General features: G+C 47.7%; 2 protein-coding genes and 1 pseudogene across 3 annotated transcripts in view; 2 read left to right on the forward strand and 1 right to left on the reverse strand.

Annotated features, from left to right (window-relative positions):
- The window catches only part of LOC142559732 (sodium-dependent glucose transporter 1A-like), a 253170-nt gene that overhangs the window by 122745 nt on the left and 108725 nt on the right, over positions 1-21700 (reverse strand). The window lies entirely within an intron of this gene.
- The window catches only part of LOC142559852 (BBSome complex member BBS2-like), a 220939-nt gene that overhangs the window by 79440 nt on the left and 119799 nt on the right, over positions 1-21700 (forward strand). The window lies entirely within an intron of this gene.
- On the forward strand, positions 3046-6206 carry LOC142559794 (uncharacterized; annotated as a pseudogene).

Below are 21700 nucleotides of genomic sequence, written 5' to 3' on the forward strand. Positions count from 1 at the left end.
TGGCTATGGTGTTGGGCTGCTGAGCACGAGGTCGCGGGATCAAATCCCGGCCATGGTGGCCGCGTTTCGATGGGGGCGAAATGCGAAAACAACCGTGTACTTACATTTAGGTGCACGTTAAAGAACCCAGGGTGATCGAAATTTCCGGAGTCCCCCACTACGGCGTGCCTGATAATCAGAAAGTGGTTTTGGCACGTAAAACCCCATAAGTTTAAAGTAGGCGTGCCGTCATGTAAGACTAATCTTTACAGTGATTCTTTCATCCCTCGAACAGGCACGGAATGGGACCATCTTCCCACTGTCATCGCCGCCATCACGGACACTTTATATTCAACAACGCCATTCAACATGCCTTTGCTTAAATCCAATGTTATTTCCATAAATTGTCTGTTATGTTTCCCCCACTCCTTTCTGTAGTGCCTACAGGCCCTGAAAGCAAATGAATACTGCCAAGTGAGAGCGATGCCGATGGCCCGCCTCGCAAATTGTGAAAGCCGCCCATCGTTCTGCTTTCAGAGGACTGAGTCCAACTGTGGTTAACCACCTACATTTTCACCTTTCCAACCACTTTTAAAAATAAAAAGCTGGTATAATAAGTTTGCGTTGTTGTATAGATCTTTCGTATATTTTCACCACGTTTTCCCCTATTACACGCCTACGCCATGACTGGTTGGCCCCTTTCGTCGTTGTTCTGTCAATAGACGCGCCAAGCCAACTCATCGAAAGCGAAGGCGAAAGCAGCGCCACTTTTCTATCCGCTACAAACGAAGGCCTTCCTGCACATTGTGTGTTAGGAAAGCTTATAACAGGAAAAAATGTACTGCACTTCAATACTAATAAAATGACCAGGAACCGCGTACTCTAATCACGTGATGGGCCGCTTATGCACCTTCATTTTCTTGCCGGGTGGGGCGCCAAAGATAATTTTTTGCGACTTTCAGTGAAGAATTAAAAATATAAATCTACGTTTAATAAGAAAAACGTGGCTTGTTTTAGCCAATACGATAGGCAATCTTTGCTTCAGCGTGGTTATCTCGATTCATGGTCCTATTCTGTCCCTTTAAACAGTCTCAGTACCCCAACAGCGCAAGATAACAAATCCAACTGTGTTCGTTGCTCTATCTTGCGCAGGGAGAAGGCGATAGACAACTATGTGATGAAGAGCAACGTTGAACACAAGGCAAAGGCAGCTGAACGTCAGCAATAAGAAAATCCAAGTGAAACGATGACGCCTGAAACCGGCAAATTAAGCACCTAAAAACGAGTTACGACAACCGTCCAGTCCTCGACAAATTGAAGATGGGCTCCCGACTAGTCAGACAGCTGCTCCTCCAGTGAGAGCTACTGAGGAGTACGCGCACAGCTGGCCTGTCGAAGAACAGAGTGCACAGGGATCCTGGGTTCGCCCACGTGGTTGTGGCACTCGAAAGGAACACGAAAAAGACGGATTGTTTTCGCGCTTGTCGACGCCGCTTACAGTTTTCTCGCCACAGTATCGTCGGTGACCAAGGCAATCTGTACGCTGTTTGACTTTGTCTGGCCTCGTGGGTTGGGAAATTGAAATGCACCTACACTCCGATGGCACCTGCCTGTGATGCTGTGGTCGCAACCGGCGTGTCTTGCGTGCAATATTACAATATACCACGCCGACCGTAGTAGGCGTAGAAAGCAGGTGCCTTCCATGCTTCTGCGGCAGGAGTTTTCTCGAGCTTTGTTGCCAGTGTCAGGTCACCCACTATCTTCAGGATTCAGTCCTAAGCTAAGCAGCTTGTTCCCTCTAGACTATTGGAGCCCCTGCGCGTGGGTGGAACTGTCGTTGTAGTCGATCGCCACGTCGGTGCCTGGGTGCAAGAAATACTTGTGCGTCAGCGCCGACATATCTCGCTCTTGAGCACATCCATGACTGCTACCGCACTGGCTGCCACATCGCATCACCTGTCATTTCGTCGGTGTATGCTACCCATATCTGTCAGATTCAGCCACCGCACTTCGCACAGATTAATCTTCGCTCACCGACTAACGAGCACCCCTTCATATCCCAACCCGCACAAGAACACCTCGTCAATTGCACGAGGCACCCATGTATTACATGAAAGCTAATTTACATTATTCGATACATGTAATGTCCGCCAAGACTGTACGCCCAGTCAACTCAATAGCCTGTGAGATAAGCAACGAGGCGATCGAGTCCTTCACCATGACGGTACAATGAAAAACAGGTAGCGCACGTAGTGTTGTGTTAAATTCCCAAAACTGCATGCAGTGGGTTATGAGGGACACTAGTGGAGGTCTATTTCTCACCGTTGCGCTTAAATCCAACCAGAGGCCTTAGGCGTAGCGGCATGCATGGAATCTATTCTGTGAACAACATTAATGGCATCCGCAAAAGTGTCTACTCTTTTGTTGATAATGAGGTGGATGGACATGTGTTCCCATAGATGGCTTTGTGTTGTGCTTCAGTGATTAGCCTGGTCAACTTGTTCACGCTCCTGGCCGGAATCACAATATTGTTAAAGAAAGCTTTGCAGTGTTATGATCGGCCTGTCAAGTGTGAGAAACATTCAGGCGTGCGTTCTCATGACGAGATGATTTGCCTCGTCGTAGAAAGGGCTGTTAGGATAAGCCTGGACTTCGACCTGTCAAGTGTGCGAAACGTTCAAGCGGGCGTCCCCATGTCGATATAATTGCCCTCTTCTCGGAAACAGCGGCGCCCTTATTATTCCCCGAGCTAACACAAAGAGAGGGACGAAGGGAAGAAAATCCGAAGATCAAGAGCTCGACGGCTGAACCTGATTAAAGCCCTAATACTTCCACAGGCTCCCCAAGAAGACGTCGACGACCACAAGAGGGCAAGGGGTTATTTAAGGCCGTCATGGCCCCCGTGTCAATCAGAACCGCTCGAGATTCGCATATAGTCACAACCATCTACCAATGGAGTGTATACAATCTTTCCCTCTTTTTTTTCATCATCACGATGTAGTTTCCTGATTCTTGCCGTGAAGACCCACCTCAACCGGTCGAGATTGTACCAGCTGGTTGGTAGCAATGGGATACTCCACGCTTCGTCCTGGCTTCAGCAGGATGGTGAGCGCTTGACGTTGAGAATTGCCAGGTTTTAGCTCGTGTGTTTTCTAAAACGGCGAATTAGTTTCGCTACGTGCAGGCTCCTATTGAAAGCTTCCTCACGTCACAGTAGAGTAAGAAAGTCCTCGTTCGGGACTGACTATGGACTTAAGCAAACGGAGAAAGCCAGAGTTATTACTATGTGAAGAGCTGGGAATTGAGGTCGAGGAAAGTCAGAGAAAGCCGCAGCTTACTGAGGGGATTGAGAAGCGTGGCGCTCTTGAGGACGAAACTTCAGAGACATGGGAAGAAATAGAGAATCGAGCTCAGAAACCTGAACAAAACGTGGTAGAAGAAAGGCAAAGAGCTGATCAAAAGACAGCTGCAAAAAGTTAGGAACAGAGAGCTCACGAACTAAATCTAAAAGAACTAGACGTACAGCGTGATCGGGCCAGGTTATCAGCAAATAACTTCTCGATTAATCAAAGACGTTAAGGTGATGCGGGAGTGAGAATAAGGGATGTCATGCCATTATAGAAAGTGGATGATGACATGGGATTTTTTCTCGTTACTTTTGAACGAACCTGCAAGAGAAACGGGTTGGCACTAGAGTTGGCTGCGACAGATTCTGACCGTTCTTCCTGGCGAAGCAACCGAAATAATTGCAAGGCTAACGAGAGACGATGCAGATGACTATAAGAAAGTAAAAGCTGCGTTGCTAAGGAAATATAGGCTATCTAGTGGAATGCATTATGTAACCGCGCTAACGACACCGGACCAAGAAGGAAACACACAGGACAAGCGCGGAATTACAGACTGATTTGATACTGACTCATTCGGAAAGGTCTTTAAACATACTGAAGGTTGTCAAAGACAGAATCGCGGTAGAAGAAGAGAGCAATTATGTCGCGAAAGTAGAAAGAGTGCCTATTCCGGAGGAGGTTCCTTGCGGAGATGAGGCTTGTTTAAGCAGCCCCAAGAAAGTCAGGGACGCGCTGAAAAACTCCCTCATACCTCCACACTTGAGCAACTTTCCAGAAGCGTCAAAAGGAGAGGAGAATGCCAAGGCGGCGAAGCAAAGCCGGACCCGACGCTCAAGGATTTCAAAGGCACATTCGGTCAGCGCCTGGCATGGCACACATTTTTCAGACGGCGCAAGTTAAAACGAGCGAAGTATTCGGCGCAGCGAGAAATCGAGAAAGACGCCACCGCAGCTCGTAAGACAAGGGAACCGGCCATCGCGCAGAACTTCGTTGTGGCGGTTGAAAAAAACGGAGGCGTCGCCTAATAACAAAACAGGACGCGTCTCTGCGAGTAGGCGTGCGGCTGAAAGGTTCAACCGGGCTGAGGTATGCGTGTACGAACAGGGCCAGTCAGGCAGTGACTGCAGTGGAATACGCCGCGAGAGTGAGGGCACAGGGAGACTGGCGATTATTCCCGTGTTTACGGCCTCCCCTTTAAGGAGGAGAAAGCAAGCCGCGGGAACACAAAGTGGCAAGCGACGACAGAGGGCAGTGTATGCCTGGCCGCTGGCGTGTGGTGGTGTGGAACGCATCTCGCGGACGCTCATGGGCATTAGCTAGTGTTTCGAAGTGTTTTCTTTTGCATGGAGTAGGGGCGCAAATTTTGAATTCTTGGTAAGAGTATAAATGTACCCGCTTTGTTTAGGTCTGGCGGCTTCGCCGTTAGGCCTAGGTGATAGGCGGGACCTATTTGATAGGCTTATTTAATTCTTTCAGCTAGCACTTCGGATTCCTACAAGGGGTAGGGAGTGCTATTTTTTTATTTTTGTTTGGGATAGTGGTCGGCTTTGCTCGAGTGATTTGGCGAACTTGCTCGTTGGGCCTAGGGACGTAGGCCTAGCGATGAAACCGAAGAACGTGAAGGCCGCGGGGGACGGGGGAGCAAGTGCAGTGCGATGAGTGCCTGCGATGGTGATTCCTCGACAAGTCTAAATTCCAGAATTTAGCAGACGCGGAGGGGTCTACTTTCACGTGTAGGTCGTGCGAGGGTGTCAGGGAAGCCGTCCAAAAACTGCAAGGGACTTGGGCGGCTAAGTTCGAAGAGCTTAAAGCAGACCTGAGGGAGGAGCAGGATGAGCGGGTAGCACTGCAGGCGAAAGTTGACAATTTGTTCAAGGTGGAGGCAGCCCAGGCCGCGCAGTTAGTAAGGACCGTGGCCGAGCTTGGGGAAGAGAAAGAAAGGAGCGCCGAACTGGAAAGGCGGCTCGATGCGCTCGAGACGCGGGCAGCGGAGAATGTCGGGTCAGTACATCAATCCGGATGGAAGGAGCTCAGAAAGTAGGGTAGACCCTACAGGCGAAGTGGGAGGCAGGGAGGCCGAGTAAGCGGTCGTCAGCTCGCCGCCGGTGAATCGGCGCAGTTATAGCGAATCAGCGCAACACGCCCCGAGTGAGGCGACGCTGCAGCCACAGGGGCGCCAGCGGGCGCGAAGAGAGGGGCAGCGGACACAGGCTGGCGGCGAAAGGCTCGCACGCAGAAGGGTCCTGGTGATAGGGTACTCCAACGTGGGGACGGCTGAACAAGGCGTGATGACGAGAGTGAAGGCGGCCGGGCGAGTACAGGTGGAGGCGCAAGCGGGCAAGGGCATGGCGGAAGCGATGACCAAGACGCGGGAAGTGGTAGGGGACAGCACGGAGAGCGACAGCTTGGTCATTATGCATGCTGGGCTCAACGACGTGCTTAAGGGGAGAAGCCAGGACCTTGAGAGGTACATTGAGACTGGGCTGAGTAAGCTTAGAGAGGCCTCCGGGAGGGTGCATGTGACCATATGCACTATCCCAGAGGTCCAGGGCCAGACTTACCAGATATAAAGGAGGGTGGTTGAGTCCAGTCGAGTCATTAGGAGTCTAAGCGGACGACTCGGGTAAAGCGTGATGGAGGTTAACAGGGACGGGTATGGAGCCGGCTACCGGCCTTTTGTGCAGGATGGCATTCACTACAGTGGTGTGACTGGCAAAAGGATAGGGGGCAGGACGGGTCTCCAGGCAACAGCTTTTTTAGGGGGACTCAGAGCCCTGAAGGAACCAGTGTAGGCGTGGACGATTCGAGGCAGGAGCTACAAACAAGCAAGCATCGATACTGTAGGAGACGCAACAGAAGTAAGCACCAGAGGCAAATGAAGTCATAGGGTTCACTACAGACATAGGGTTCATTGACATGCAAGGTGGCAGAAATAGGCTAAAACGGGAGCAAATCGAAGAGCAACTAAGGCAGGAGAACTGGTTTATGGGTTTGTGGAGACACATCTTAGGGACATGGAACAACCGCCCTGTAACCCTGATTACGCATGGGAATACTGCAACAGAGTGCTGGGTAGCAGAGAGGGCAGGGGAATTGGAGCACTCATTCATAAAAATACAAATTGGCAAAGGGTCAAACAGGAATGCAAGGAGCATTTATGTCTAAAAGGAAAAGTAGCGAGGGCGAAAACACTTCTAGGCTTTGTATACCTCTGGGCAGGATCAAATGCTAAAGAGGAAAAAAAAATGTTGGACTGTATAGCAGCGGGCATCAATGAGCTAGGAAAAGGACGTGAGACAATTGTTTTAGGAGACATGAATGCGCATGTTGAAGATATGGATGGGTACACAGACTCCACAGGTAACACGCTGCTGGATATGTGAGAGGTATAACTTAGTTGTCTGTAACTCTACTGAGAAGTGTGACGGGATCATAACGTGGGAGGTAGGGGGTCGGCACTCGACATAGGATGTCACATAGGATGTACGATAGATTAGGAGCCATGATTATATATGAACAGGGCTCCAGAAGTGTAGGTAGCGACCACAAACGTATCAAGTCGAGTTTTAAGAGGGAAACTAAAGCACGAACGAGGCATGAGGAAATGCCAGATGGGATTTTTTACTCAGAAGAGCAAGTGTAAATAGCAGCCAAACAAATTGAAGAGGAAATATCAGAGGCGACTGAAACTGATTGGACTTAGCCAAAGTTAATGAGACTATTTGAGCGTGAGCTAGGTAAGGTGCGAGTCAGGAAACCAAGGCAAAGGATACGAAAACTCAAGAGCTGGTGGGATAAAGAGGTTAAGAAGGCCATAAAGAAACGCCAGCAAGCATCCAGGGAACACAGGTATTCCAAAAGTAAGGGAGAACCTGAAGCAGAAGTAGTGAGGCAATGGGTAAACTACATAAAACGCAGAAGGGAAGCATCCTATTTGATCAACGACAAAATGAAGACAAAAGGGTCCAAATGGCAGTCAGAAGTAAGCAATAAAAAAGATAAACAGGCAGCTAGGAAATTCTGGCAACATCTGAACTCCTTGGGTAATAGGACAAGCCTAGATCAGAGGTATATAGTAACAGCTCAAGGTACTCGGTTAGAAGGAGAGGAGGCAATGGAGCATATAGGAACCATGATGAGGGAAAAACTTACAGAACAGAGAATTGGTACATGCAGTAAAAAAATTCGGCCGGTCAGGTCGACCGAAGTGGAGAGACGGGAGAGCACGTTACTCGACGGAAGAAATCGGAGCCTCTCTCGGCGTCCGGGGCAGCTGCTTTTATACTCTCGGAGTCGAGGGCAAGAAGGAACGGCTTGCGAGAGGCGCCCGTGACGGCGGGGCACGGACACGCTGAGAGACACGTTGAGACAAGAAGTGACGCATCCGCCGGGCCGGCGCCGATCAGACATCTTCGCTTCACAGTTGGGGAGCTCCTCTCCCCGGCTGCCGCGCTTTGACAAGCGTGGGCACCAACATGCACACACACACACACGCACACACGAAGACACGTGGCATTGAAACATGCCTGGACGCGCTTGGCAGGAAGCGTTACGGCAGCGCTGAACGGGCCAAAATGTCCGCCGCTTTGAATGAAGCCCCGGCGTCCGTTGCATCCGCGCCGGCTATACCGCGCGTTGTAGGCGAAACGTAACAGACCGCCCCGCCGGGAGAAGGAGATCCCGATGGTCAGGGGACTGCATCCGCTGTCCGGAGGGATGTCGCTCGATGATGCTCATAACCGAAGTCGGTCATCCTTCGGCGTTTCTTGAGCGCAGCGCACAGAGAAGGCCTCGTTCTCACGTTCAGGTTCACACAGGACACTGCAAAGTGACTTCGGGAGAGTTGCCATTTTTGTTCTCGTTCCCAGCAAGCGTTAGAACTACGCCGAAACTCAACCGCTTATAAGGTCAGCAAGCACGACACAACCCTCACTAAGCCCTGCCAGGCTCTTTCCCCTTTTGTACTAGTGCCTAGTTCCTTACAGTCTAGCAGCACTCAGAACGCGTCCACAAATTGGAAAATTGCACTAGAAAGCACGTCATGACGTTGAAACATTAAACAAAAGCAATATGTTAAAAATCCTGCCTCAGGAAGAAAACATCAGTAGCAAACAACTTTGAGGCTGATTCCTACGTTAGGGGCCTCGACTTAAGCCATCGGCGTTACCGTTGAGACTCCCCTTTTTGTAACGCACCTCAAAGGAATATTGTTGCAAAGCGAGGCTCGAGCGCAGGAGGCGGCCATTTGTGGAAGAGATGGTCTGCAGCCATAGGAGAGTGCAGTGATCCCTCTCGAAGCATGCGAAGCGGAGACCGCAGCGAGCGACCCTACACCAGCTCAGCTGGCGAAAACCCCGTAGCCGCATGCGGCGCGGTCCTCAATGCAAACATCACCCCAGGCAGACACAGCTCCCAGTCAGTTTGTTGTTCAAAACACAATGCTCTCAACACGCGCTTCATAACGGAGTGGGGCTTCTCAAAATTCGACTGTGGGTGGTACACTGAGCTGTGTAACAGCTTTACCCCGCACCTTTCGAGAAACGCTGTCGTCAAAGCGCTAGTAAACACTGTGCCCTGATCTGACTGGATTTCCGCAGGAAAACCAACTCGCGCAAATATGGACAGTAGTGCATTGACTATCTCAACTGAGCTGAGTTCTTTAAGCGGCACTGCTTCAGGGAACTTTGTCGCTGGGCAGATCACAGTCAAAATGTGTCTGTACCCCGTGGTTGTTACCGGCAGAGGTCCCACTGTATCAATAACGAGCCGTCTAAAAGGCTCCGTAATGATAGGTACCAACTTCAACGGCGCCCTCGATTTGTCCCCTGGTTTGCCCACCCGCTGGCAGCTGTCGCATGTCCTCACAAAGTGTTCTGCGTCACGAAAACACCCCGGCCATTAGTACTCTTGCAAGAGACGGTCCTTAGTCTTCTTAACTCCTAGGTGTCCGGACCACGAACCCCCATGCGACAAGCGCAACAGATCCTGACGGTGTCACTGAGGCGCGATCAGCTGATCGAACTCCACTCCCCTGCGGTCTAGATACTTCCGGTACAGGACCCCACCTGTTTCCACAAAACGAGCATTTTTCTTGGCGATACATTCCTTGACATTGCAGCGCATGTTTTCTAGGCTGCCATCCTTTTTTCGCTCGGCTATCAAAGCCGACCGGATGACTTTTAGCAACCTATTAAGTCCGTCTGACGTAGGCGCGATGAGCAAATCTGCAGATAGCTCTTCTAACTTTGCCGTGTCGGGCATTTCCTCTCCAGTATCTGGTGCCTTCAACACTACAGGCTCAATTTTATTCAGTTCGGACGTGCTCTGAATATCAGCTTGCTGCGCCTCCGACCCTTTCTCATTGTTCGACAACGTCGACCCCGCAACTACCGCCTTTGCAGCGAGCTCCCGAACTCTCGATCTGGTTAAGGCCTGAACGCTAGCCTCACCAAACAAAAGCCTCTTCTCGCGCAGGAGGTGATCGGACCTGCTCGAAAATAGGTACGGGTACTGGGGGGGGGGGGGGGGGGCAGCATAGATTACACTGCGGCCTCCGTCTCAAGTGCTCCGAAAGGTCCTTCAATAAGCACTTTTCCTACGGGCAGACACACGCTATGAGCTTCCACGGCTTGCTTGATCTATGCACACTCGCCCGTGAACATATCGGGTTCTACGTAAGAGGGGTGAACTACATCCATTGTAGCTGCGGAATCACGAAGCACTCGGCACTCTTTCCCGTTCACGAAGAGGTCTCGCATGTAAGGCTCGAGAAGCTTCATGTTCTCGTCAGTGCTGCATAATGACAAAAACACGACTTTTGTTTTTGTTTCTGGACACCGCGCCGAAAAGTGACCCGGCTTCTGGCAAGTATAACACACGCGCGCTTGCCTCGTCTCGAACCGCTTTCTGCGTTCGGCTTCGGCTGCCGCCGTCTCCTTACGTTCGGTCGGACTGCTTTCACTCGCATCCGCACTACGTGTGTCCCCCCTTGCTCTCATGGGCGTGAACTTCGGCCTCTCAAAATTGGAGCCAAATTCACCCTTTTGACCGTCCTTAGCTCCGCGAGCCCGACGCGTCACAAACTCCTCAGCTAGCTCGGCGGCTTTAGCCACCGTACTAACGTCTGGCCTATCCAAGACCCAGTACCGCACGTTCTCAGGTAACCGACTATAGAACTGTTCCAGCCCGAAACACTGCAGAACTTTCTCGTGGTCACCAAACGCTTTCTCTTCTTTGAGCCACTCCTGCATGTTTGACATAAGCCTGTAGGCAAACTCCGTATATGACTCACTTCTGCCTTTCTCATTTTCCCGAAACTTCCGACGGAACGCCTCCGCTGACAGCCTGTACTTTTTTAGCAGACTCAATTTCACTTGGTCGAAATCCTCTGCCTCCTCTCTCTTCAAGCGAGCGACTACGTCGGCCGCCTCGCCGGGTAACAAAGTGAGCAAGCGCTGTGGCCACGTTTCCCGAGAGAACCCCTGCTTCTCGCACGTTCGCTCAAAATTAACCAGGAACAAACCAATGTCCTCTCCAAGCTTAAACGGCCGCATCAGGTCAGTCATTCTGAACAATACTCGTTCTCCTGCACCGTGTGCCTGACTTCCATTACGAGCGCGTTCCATCTCTAACTCGAGACGCTTCATTTCCAAAGCGTGTTGACGGTCGCGCTCTTTTTCTTTATCTTGTTGCTCTCGCTATTTCTGTTCTTTACGTTCGCGCTCATCTTTCTCTTTCTGTTCTTTACGTTCGCGCTCCTGTCTTTCTGCCGTCTCCCTCTCCTCAATGGTCTCAAGGCATTCCGACAGCTCGTCATCCTCAGCTTCTAACGCAAAAATAGCCCTTAGCAGATCTGGTTTTGTGAGTTTGTCTGAGACATCCAGACCCAACTCTCTTGCAAGCTCCAGCAATTTCGGTTTGGGCAACGACTTCAAATCCATGGCTGCTCTGAATGCTGCTTTCTCTACTGCCTACTATTGTCTTGCCGCAAACTAACCCGGCAGCAACGACAATCACAATTACCAGCTCTGTTTCTGACACAAACAAAAGCCTGGCAAAACTCAGAAGAAGAAAGTCCCGCACTCACCAAACCTCGCAGCCAAGAATTCAGCGCAGTCGTTCCACTGCAGGCAACCAGTCATCACACAGGGCTCGTTGCACTGCTCTCGGATGGTCGTTGTGCTGCTCAGCATACAGTTGACAGCATATCTTCGCTGCTGGCCTCCGTTGTCGCGATCTCACCGCTAGCAGCCAGTTGTTGCAATCTCACCGCTGGCACCAGTTGTAGCAATCTCACCGCTGGCACCAGTTGTTGCATCTGGGTTGCAAGCCCCAAGGGTAGCGTTGGCCTGGCGGCCTGGGGCACAGCTGGAAGCATCCGAAGGTCCTGGCAAAGCATGAGTCGACTGCTAACAGAACAACTGGTTTATTCTAGCATCGCAAAAGAGCGGCCGGTCAGGTCGACCGAAGTGGAGAGACGGGAGAGCACGTTACTCGACGGAAGAAATAGGAGCCTCTCTCGGCGTCCGGGGCAGCTGCTTTTATACTCTCGGAGTCGAGGGCAAGAAGGAACGGCTTGCGAGAGGCGCCCGTGACGGCGGGGCACGGACACGCTGAGAGACACGTTGAGACAGGAAGTGACGCATCCGCCGGGCCGGCGCCGATCAGACATCTTCGCTTCACAGTTGGGGAGCTCGTCTCCCCGGCTGCCGCGCTTTGACAAGCGTGGGCACCAACATGCACACACACACACACGCACACACGAAGACACGTGGCATTGAAACATGCCTGGACGCGCTTGGCAGGAAGCGTTACGGCGGCGCTGAACGGGCCAAAATGTCCGCCGCTTTGAATGAAGCCCCGGCGTCCGTTGCATCCGCGCCGGCTATACCGCGCGTTGTAGGCGAAACGTAACATTGTAAACAACTTCACCCTGAAGTTGAATGTAACGGGGAACTATTGAAAGCGTTGGGTTTTAAAGACAGTGAAAGTAAAATAGACTTTGAACAGGTAGAAATAACTAAACGGAGGCTATCTGATTGGTGGATAATAACGCAAAAGTAAATGAGTAAATACATAGGTATGCATGCATATAGTACCATTCAAGGCTAGGTGGCACGCGCCGACGCCGCCACCCGATTCAAAGGTCGAGCCTCATCCATCCGTCCATCCGTCCGTCCGTCCGTCCGTCCGTCCGTCCGTCCATCCATCCATCCATCCATCCATCCATCCATCCATCCATCCATCCATCCATCCATCCATCCATCCTTTGAGCGAGGCCCAAAGGCCTTCAGACAGCTATCCAATCGAGTGCGCATAAGAGGTAGTAATCGTGGTTTCTTGTTTGTAAATAAAGTGCGATGCAATTCTTTTCGTTTGTTAGTTATTAAGAGCTAATTAGTTTTAATTTCAAAGGTTTCGCATTACGCTCAGAACTTCTTTTTATTGTTTGTTGTACGAGCCAGTTACAAAAATGGAAGGGCTGTTTGGATAAGGCTGGACTTCGACCTGTCAAGTGTGAGAAACGTTCAAGCGGGCGTTCTCATGTCGACATAATTGCACTCTTCCCCGAAAAAGCGTCAGCCCTTTATGCCCTGAGCAGAGACACAAAGGGAAGGATGAAGAAAAGCTGAATGGCAGGAACTCGTCGACTGCAGAACCTGACGAAGGCACTGATACTTCCACAGGCTCCCCAAGTTTTCAAAGAAGACATCGACGACCACAAGTCCGCAATGGGTTACTTAAGGCGGTCCTGGCCTCTGTGTTAATCAGAACCACTCGAGACTCGGACAGAGTCACAACCATGTACTTCACAACCAACTTGGGGGCGTGGAACCGGCGACATGGCGGGAGCGCTTACCGGTTTTCTTCTGGTTACGCAGGTCGTCACATCGAGCGTATCGCTTGCAGGAGCCCCTTCAGTGCCCACTTCGGATGACGAGGTGTGCTTGATGAATGTGACTGAGGCACTGCAATGTCCGTCAAGCGAGGATTTCTGGACGTGCCAAGTATCGACCGAGTACGGACTTTTTTTTACTTCGAGTGAGCAACACTGTGTACTGGGCGGCAACGGTGGTGACTTACGGCTACAAATTCATCGTAGCGGCACTTCGTCGGCGGGGCGTGGAACCGGCGACATGGCGGGAGCGCTTATCGGTTTTCTTCTGGTTACGGAGGTTGGTCCTGTCACTAATTGTCTAAAGTGGCAGTATCTTGTTTTGCCGGTTCCACCCCAAACTTTGTTTACCGTACTTTGCTCTCGTCCATCCGGAACTGACCGGACAAAGGCACAATACAAACGAAAATTTGCTCTTTTTCGGAGAACCGCCTTCTACCTGCTGCTTTTATTATTGTGTGGAGGGGATATAGAATTAAATCCAGGGCCTACTGAACAACTGCTTGCGCAGTTACTTGAAGGGCAAAATGCTATCATGGCAAAACTAACGTCCATGGAAGAAAAGCAGAATAAGCTCACTATTGATGTAACAGATTTGAAAGCTCGTTTTCTTACGTTGGAACTTAAAGCTGCGAAAATTGATGGCATGAGTACTGCTTTAACAGCTATTGAAGTTCAGCAGCGCCAGGATCACGAAGCACTGGCGACAATCACCAAAAAGATTGACGACGCTGAAAATAGGGAACGACGCAATAATTTGGTATTTTATGGTTTTACGGACGCATTTGCAGCTGAGACAGCTTTAAAATCTGAGGAACTTGTCGCAAATTTGTGTACCTCAAGGCTTGAACTTGCTGATGTCAGCATTAAACGTGCGCATCGAATAGGGCCGTATCGTGAAGGCATAGCACGTCCAATAATTGTTAGATTTTCTTCTTTCAAGGCTCGTCAATCTGTGCTGTCAAGAGCACATAAGTTAAAGGGAACAGGTTATAGCATATCGGAAGATTTTTCGCGTTTTGTTCGTGACAAGAGAAAGAAATTGTGGGAGTTTGCAAGGGAGCATAAGCAGCAAGGAAAGAAGGTTATCTTAAAGTTCGATACGCTGCACTTAGACGGCAAACGGTATCAAGTAGATAGCGCCACAGGGTGCATAGTCCAACAATGACCACTTTGTACGCCTAGAGTTGCGCAGCCGCTTACCGTTATGGTTATCAACTGTCAGAGCATAAAGAACAAAATCGACGATTTCCTTATGCTGGTTCGATCGATACGACCCTCAATCATTTTGGGCACAGAGTCGTGGCTTGATTCTACAATTGCGGATTCCGAAGTTTTTCCTCCCGGGTATCAATGCTTTCGTCGCGACCGAAGTGCAAGAGGAGGAGGGGTGTTTATACTTGTAAGTTCAGATATACCTAGTATATTGTTGGATTGTTCTGTTACTGATATTGAATGTGTTTTTTGTAGAATACGGCTGCAGAATGGGAAAGGTGTCGTAGTTGGTTCATATTATAGGCCTCCTAGCACAACGTTCGAACAGTTATTCAAATTGTCTGAGTGTCTTGAAACGATTAAAGCGGATCATATTTTGATCGGGGGTGACTTTAACCTTCCACATATTAATTGGTCAAGCAATGAACCAAGGTGTACTGCTGGAGGCCGTCTATATGCAACTTTTTTTGATATTCTGGAAGAGTACACATTTACACAGTACGTCCGTGAGGCATCTCGAAATGATGGTACAGGTCATGTTTTTGACTTACTTCTTTGTAATATGCCTAATATTGTATCGAATGTCCATGTTTTACCCGGTGTTAGTGACCACAATATAGTTGTGGCTGATGTAAATGTTGAGACACTATCTGTTCCCAAAAAGCTGCCAGAAAGGTGTACGCGTACACTAGAGCAAATTATGATGCAATTAATTCGGCATTTGAAACCTATTTTCCCACTTTTGATACACTAGCAGCCGAACTGAATACTGAAGAGTTATGGAACGTGTTTAAAGAAAAACTATTTGATCTGCGTGAAACTTTCGTTCCCCTTCGAATCTTGTCAACTAAACGCACTAGAGATAAACCATGGTTTAACAGTCTGCTGCGTACTCTACTTCGACGTATAAGGCGAATGTACAGGAAATGTAAAAAAAATAATTCTGTGGAAAACAAGTGTGAGCTGAAAAGAATGAAACTTAACTTTCAAACTCTAACTAAAGTAGCTAAGAATTCTTACTTCTCGATTCTTGGTAAGAAGCTAGTGGAGGACTCGAAACAGTTTTGGAAATACGTTCGCCTCAACGGTAAAGATAATACATCTATTCCTCCTCTAAAATATTCTCACACAATCGTTGACGATGATGCGTCTAAGGCAGCCATCTTTAGCAATTATTTTTCGTCCGTGTTTAGTCCAAGTTTTTCACGCGTTGTTAACATGGTTTCTCCAACTGAGGCAGAAGTGATGCCCGAGGTCACTTTTAGTGTGCCTGGTATTCGTAAATTGTTAGAAAATCTCAAACCAGCTAAAGCTTGCGGCCCAGATGATATACCAGCAGCGATAATAAAGACCTGTTCGGCAACGTTATCGTTGTACTTTCACCGTCTATTTACGAAGTGCTTAGTTGAGAAGGCACTACCTTGTGATTGGAAGTTAGCACGTGTTACACCTATTCATAAGAATGGGCCAAGAAATGACGTTGAGAACTACAGGCCGGTGTCGTTAACTAGTATACCATGTAAAATATTTGAACATGTCCTTTATAGTTGTATAATGACACATTTGGTTAAACATAATCTTCTGCATTCTAGTCAACACGGTTTTCGGCAAGGTTTTTCTTGCTCAACACAGCTTGTTGAGTTCACGCATGAATTGGCTCTAGCAATAGATAAGCGTAAAGTAGTTGACTGTATTTTCTTGGACTTCAAAAAAGCGTTCGATGTTGTTCCCCATGACCTTCTTATTAGTAAATTACGGGGCTATAAACTGAATGAATCAGTTATTGCATGGATAGCCGAGTATCTCTCTCTAAGACAGCAGTCGGTAGTTCTCAACGGTTGTTCCTCCGGATATGCTCCCGTGACCTCAGGAGTTCCTCAGGGCTCAGTTCTGGGCCCTCTTTTGTTTCTGATGTATATAAATGATATTACTATTGGCCTCAAATCTTCGTTCAGAATGTTCGCGGATGACTGTGTAGTTTACAGGATTATAGAGAATGAACGTGATTCAGAATACCTGCAGCATGATTTGAATGCAATATCATCCTGGTGTGCCCATTCAGAAATGTCGTTGAATGTTAAAAAGTGTGTTCACGTCACTTTTACGAGGAAACGTTCATACCAGTTGAATACGTATACCATAAATAGCGCTGCTTTAAGCACGGCCAGGGAATATAAATATCTAGGAGTTTATTTAACGAGTGATTTGAGGTGGACTAAGCACGTTCACCACATCAAAGTAAAGGCTGCACGTGTTTTGGGTTTCTTAAGGCGAAATTTCAGCGCACTTCCATTTAATTTAAAAGAGCAACTGTATTTCACTCATGTGCGCTCATTGCTGGAGTACGCATGCGTTTGCTGGGATCCGTATACCAAAGAGCTGGCCGATACGCTTGAAAAAATACAGAACAGGGCAGTGCGATTCGTTCTAGGTAATTGGGATCGTGAACTTAGCATGAGAGAAAGCAAACGTAAACTTAAATGGGAAGAATTGAAAGATCGTAGACGAAACCTCAGGTTGAAATTTTTCCATAATATCTACCATTCTAAAACTGGAATCAATAAGGAGAAGTACATTCAAGAGCCGTCCTATATATCCCAAAGAAGGGACCACAGTCTCAAAATAAACGAATTTTCCTTTAAAGGTGACGTCTTCCGCTATTCATTTTTTGTTAGATGTATAAGAGAGTGGAATAATCTACCGCCTATGATTGTATCCAATGTGTCAAATGATGCTTTTTACCGCGCTTTGTGTAAATAGTTTCTTTATTGGTGTCAAATATGATGCTTATTTTTATGTATCCCCCTGCTGTAATGCCTCCAAAGGCGAAGCAGGTATCAAATAAATAAAAAATAAAATAAAACAATGAGATTAATACAATTTTTCTGCTTTTATTCATCATCACGATGCCCGCTTTCGTCGTCGTTTTTTTATTCTTGCGGTGAAGACCCACCTCACCCGGTCGAGACTGAATAACCAGGTGCATTTTTTGCAGTAAAGTACAAGAAAACCACCGGGCTGCTCATTTGTTGCTATGTTCACGTAGCATACGGTTAAGGCCAATTTGGACGGTGTAGCTATAGCTCCGCTTTTGTCAGTGGGATGCAGTTAATGAAATTGCGCTCGACGTATACCTTTCTCTGTTCGTAACTCGTTTCCTCTGTACGCCCCTGCGAGAACTGCTTAACGTGTTTGGTGCTGAGAACAATACACCATAATGTTAGCACTTTGAGCAATTTTGTTGAGGTGGTGCGACAGTCGCTGATCGAATGTAAAGTATCACGGCTAACCATTTCTTGTCCGTGATTGGATCACGCTGACGTCTCATCTTTCGACTGAATCTGCGTCAGCAGTCAGTCGAAAGACTGACTGCTTAAGCAGATTCCACGCTACTGTGCTATCAAGCCCCTGCGATGCCGATACAGTAGCATGGTAAAGATGGTCCAATGGTTTTCTTGAACTTGACTGCAAGAAGTGCGCCTCCCGAACCCTACTTAACGACTGTGGGCAAAAGTGTGAGCGAGTTGACCCGTCTAATCGTTGAAGCGCAACACAAATCCATCGAACATGCATCAGCGAGTCCTTGCGCACACCACGAATGTCCACAGTATGGGTACTAAGCATGTCGCGAATGGCGGCGTTGTCAGTATGATCCGATTCCGTAGTGCACCTGAAATAAACTCGTTGAAAGATACACATCATATTGACCACAAATAAAGACCGGGACAGCGGAAGAGAACACATAAACAACACGGGCGGTAACTTTCAACTGCTTTATTCACAGCAACACGTGCGCATATATAGGCAAATAGAACAACCACAGCAAACATAAAAAAGAAAGGCGAAGACTGTGTTAGTTTAGGTTGTTTCAATCGGAAATAGATAACTGGTTGCCCCGCTAGGCTGATGAGTGTTCTTTTTCCTGCGTTCTGCGCATGTTCTATTTGTCTATATATGCCCACGGGCTGCCGTGACTAAGCCAGTTGAAAGTTACCGCCTATGTTGTTTGTGTGTTCTCTTCCGCTGTCCCTGTCTTTATTTGCGGTCAATATGATATGCAGTGAACACCAACTAGGCCAAACTGAAGTTTTTCGTTGAAAGAAGGCGCTGTAATGGTCACAATCACGAACGGCGGGCGCCGGCCAACGAGGGAGCGCCGTATGTACACGTTCACGCGGGCACGGGTTTTCACAACGCTGCGGGCCACGCAGATCCCCTTCTTCAACGTGAGTTCACGCTCAGAGACAGCATGGTTATACGCTGCAAATATGGCCATGTGTCGGTGCACCTTTTTTATTATTATTTATTGATACGATATAAGGAGACGTTGACGCAAAATATAAGGCGCCGGCTACACGTTAGCTCTTGAATGGGTCTAACCTATAAGATACAGGATTCAAGATTACACACCAAATAACGTTTTCACAGTAACTTTATGACGTAAGAAATACGCGGTACATACAATATACAAGTTAAATGACTCGACAGTTCTGTAGACGAAAGTCCTACAATCCCGGCCACGGCGGCCGCATTTCGATGGGGGCGAAATGGGAAAACATCCGTGTACTAGATTTAGGTGCACGTTAAAGAAACCCCAGATGGTAGAAATTTCCGGAGTCATCCACTACGGCGTACCTCATAATCAGAAAGTGGTTTTGGCGCATAAAACTCAATTAAAATTATTAAAAGAAGAAAGTCTTGAAAATACAGATTATACTGTCGCTTAGTAATACAGTCTCTAGTCAGCGGATGGTGCATACATCGTGTAAATGCATTATCACATATAGTCACAACGGAACAATCAACATTACATAATCCACAAACACATTCATATAAACAGCGACATTGAAATTAAACGAACATTAAAAGCGTTAATAACGACCGACAATGCCGCTGTCGTCGAGAAAAGCTTTTAATGTTTTTAAAGCGCTCTTCTGCAAAGCCGTTGTTGGCCAAGGACCCAAAAGTTTCTTTAAACTGAAAGGTCTGCAGTCTAATAAAATTAGGGTTGATTTAAGTCCGCGTCTTCGCGTGTTGTGATGTGGGCAATCTAGAAAGAGGTGATGTATATCTTCATCTACAAATCCGCGATCACATTCGGGGGTTTCTGCACGGCCCATTCTATGTAAGAAATATTTTGTGTAGGCAGTTCCTAGCCTTAATTCCTTGCACTTATAGTTGCTTTAAACCTGGACACTGTAAGAGAGGTTTCGCACAGGTGATAACTTGCAATGCGTCCTTGGGGTACGTGTCTCATACATGTGCTTTCTAATGTTGGTTTCATGCTTGTTGCAAATGCATAACAATTTTAGCTGCAAGGTTGTACACGTGAACTTTTACTGTGTACTCAATGTACATGTGTGTGATTGCTGTAAGCGAATAAATAAACAGTTGTTAGTGCGCGAGTTCCATGTTCGTCGCTTGTTTTGCGGTTAGTGTCCCCGTGTATACGTCACTCTTAATTGCAGCGCAACCATACAGTCTATATGCAAGCTTCGCATTTGGCTTTGCACAACAAACATGGTCCTCTTCGAGCTAATGCTTTGCTGCAATACGTCAATAATGCCCATCATATTCTCGGAAAAGACCAGCATTTCCGCGTCGCCTTTCCAGCGATCTCTCTACCATTACCTTATGCAGCCACAATGAAGAGGCGATCGGAGAATTCGTTCGGCTGGCAGGCGTGAGTGCGGTTTGTATGCACTGCGCCCCACGTAATATGCAGGCTCGTGTTTCAGCCCTCCTTTTTTTGAGCCGGCACGAATTCACCAGCAGTTTCGCGCAGGGCCGGATTAAGAAAAATGGGGGCCCTGGGCTAATGCGCATGCAGGGCCCCTTTCCCTATACTGACACCCCCCCCCCCCCTGTCGCTTGCTACGCTACTGGAAATGTGCCATGTTTCATTTTAATTCCACCAAATAAAAAACGAAGTGCGATCAACGGGATTATTATTATTATTGTTATTATTATAAGGAAAACAACAAAACTTGCTTGAAAAGCGTGCTGTTGTAAACACCAACACATATGTTTACTTTGTGATCAATCTGCATTCTGTTTTCAGCAAAAGCTAGGTTTTATGGAAAAGTTTAGTGCACTCAAGACGAACAAGAACGTAGAAAAGACAACACAGCTCAGAGGTCAATCCTTCTGAAGCTAGGCTTTGTTTGCATCACTAAGTTTAATCCCGTGAGGAGACGCATGGTTATATCCAAAACATTCTTTATTAAAATTCAAGCATCAGACTGCAGTAATCGTTATACACGTTACTCTATAAATATGCAATAGATATATACAATACTTTAGGCAATACAAACGCCATAATAATGCACTAGAATACAGATGAAAATTTACTAACTGTAATTACAAAACATTATTTGAAAATATTTTCGTTAAAGGTAAAACAAGCAAGGACGGACACCAAATAAACGTGGCACTATCAAAAACAACAAACATACAGTTCTTTATAAGCACGCTAAATATTACATGAAGAACAAATAAGAGACGAACAACGAAGATTTGCATATTAGGAATTACACTGCTCAACGTTTCATTGGCAACGTGGAGGCTGGGAGGCGACACAACGAACTTATTGGAACTATTCATGTATAGCGCAAGCAGTCCTCTTTTAAAATGGCATCTTTCGCGCCTTCGCTTTGGCGAAATCAGATATAGTCTGTTCGAAGGACAGATAACAGAGGAGGTCACTTTCAATGGACACTATAGCAAGCGAGTTCACCTTGTCGTCAAGGGGGCTCGAACGAAGGCGATTTTTTATAAGCGACAACTTTGAAAATTATCGTTCTGTCTCACAGTTTGCCACGGCTACGCTTAAGTACATTCGCAAAGCAATAGAAAAGTTCGGAAACACATCAATAAGCTTTCTTTCGTGTAGGAATTTCATTATTCCCCGGGGGATTCGTGTCCTGGCACACAGAGTTGTGCAGAAAGTTCGGAAACTGAACGATTTCAGCAGAAAATGCTGGCTCCAAATCATTTTTGTAGGTTTTTCACCAACTTCTCAGCCTGCTGTGCCAGAGAGGCCTCGCTCCCAACTTCTGTCAGCAAATTTAAGAATCCGAACCTTTCGCAGAGTTCAGTGTAGGCAGCCTTTCGCACTCGCAAAGCAGAGCCTAGACTGACAAGTACAACATTGTATGTCTCTACGATAAACTTTTTCATACCTAGTAGCGCACTATCGCTTTTTTCGTCCGGGTGCTTACTCAAAACGATGCGTTTGCCCTCATCCTGATAACACTGATAGGTA

The sequence above is a fragment of the Dermacentor variabilis genome, chromosome 10 (assembly GCF_050947875.1).
Source record: "Dermacentor variabilis isolate Ectoservices chromosome 10, ASM5094787v1, whole genome shotgun sequence".
Taxonomy (NCBI): domain Eukaryota; kingdom Metazoa; phylum Arthropoda; class Arachnida; order Ixodida; family Ixodidae; genus Dermacentor; species Dermacentor variabilis.